This window comes from Oncorhynchus tshawytscha, linkage group LG31 (assembly GCF_018296145.1).
Source record: "Oncorhynchus tshawytscha isolate Ot180627B linkage group LG31, Otsh_v2.0, whole genome shotgun sequence".
In the NCBI taxonomy this organism is placed as follows: domain Eukaryota; kingdom Metazoa; phylum Chordata; class Actinopteri; order Salmoniformes; family Salmonidae; genus Oncorhynchus; species Oncorhynchus tshawytscha.
Window position 1 is genome coordinate 39,080,785 of NC_056459.1, and position 818 is coordinate 39,081,602.

Below are 818 nucleotides of genomic sequence, written 5' to 3' on the forward strand. Positions count from 1 at the left end.
AGTATAGAGAGAGAGAGAGAGAGGAGAGACAGTATGGAGAGAGAGTATGGAGAGAGAGGAGAGAGAGAGAGGAGAGACAGTATAGAGAGAGAGAGAGAGAGAGAGAGAGAGAGACAGTATGGAGAGAGAGAGAGAGAGGAGAGACAGTATGGAGAGAGAGAGAGAGAGAGAGAGAGAGGAGAGACAGTATGGAGAGAGAGAGAGAGAGAGAGAGAGAGAGAGAGGAGAGAGACAGTATGGAGAGAGAGAGAGAGGAGGAGAGACAGTATGGAGAGAGAGAGAGAGAGAGAGAGGAGAGACAGTATGGAGAGAGAGAGAGAGAGAGGAGAGACAGTATGGAGAGAGAGAGAGAGAGAGAGAGAGAGAGAGAGAGAGACAGTATGGAGAGAGAGAGAGAGAGAGAGAGAGAGAGAGAGAGAGGAGAGACAGTATGGAGAGAGAGAGAGAGAGAGAGACAGTATGGAGAGAGAGAGAGAGACAGAGAGAGAGAGGAGAGACAGTATAGAGAGAGAGAGAGAGACAGAGAGAGAGAGGAGAGACAGTATGGAGAGAGAAGAGACAGTATGGAGAGAGAAAGAGAGAGAGAGAGAGAGACAGTATGGAGAGAGAGAGAGAGAGAGAGGGGAGAGAGTATGGAGAGAGAGAGAGAGACAGAGAGAGAGAGAGAGGAGAGACAGTATGGAGAGAGAGAGACAGAGAGAGAGAGAGAGAGAGAGAGAGAGACAGTATGGAGAGAGAGAGAGAGAGAGAGAGAGAGAGAGACAGTATGGAGAGAGAGAGAGGAGAGACAGTATGGAGAGAGAGAGAGAGAGAGAGGA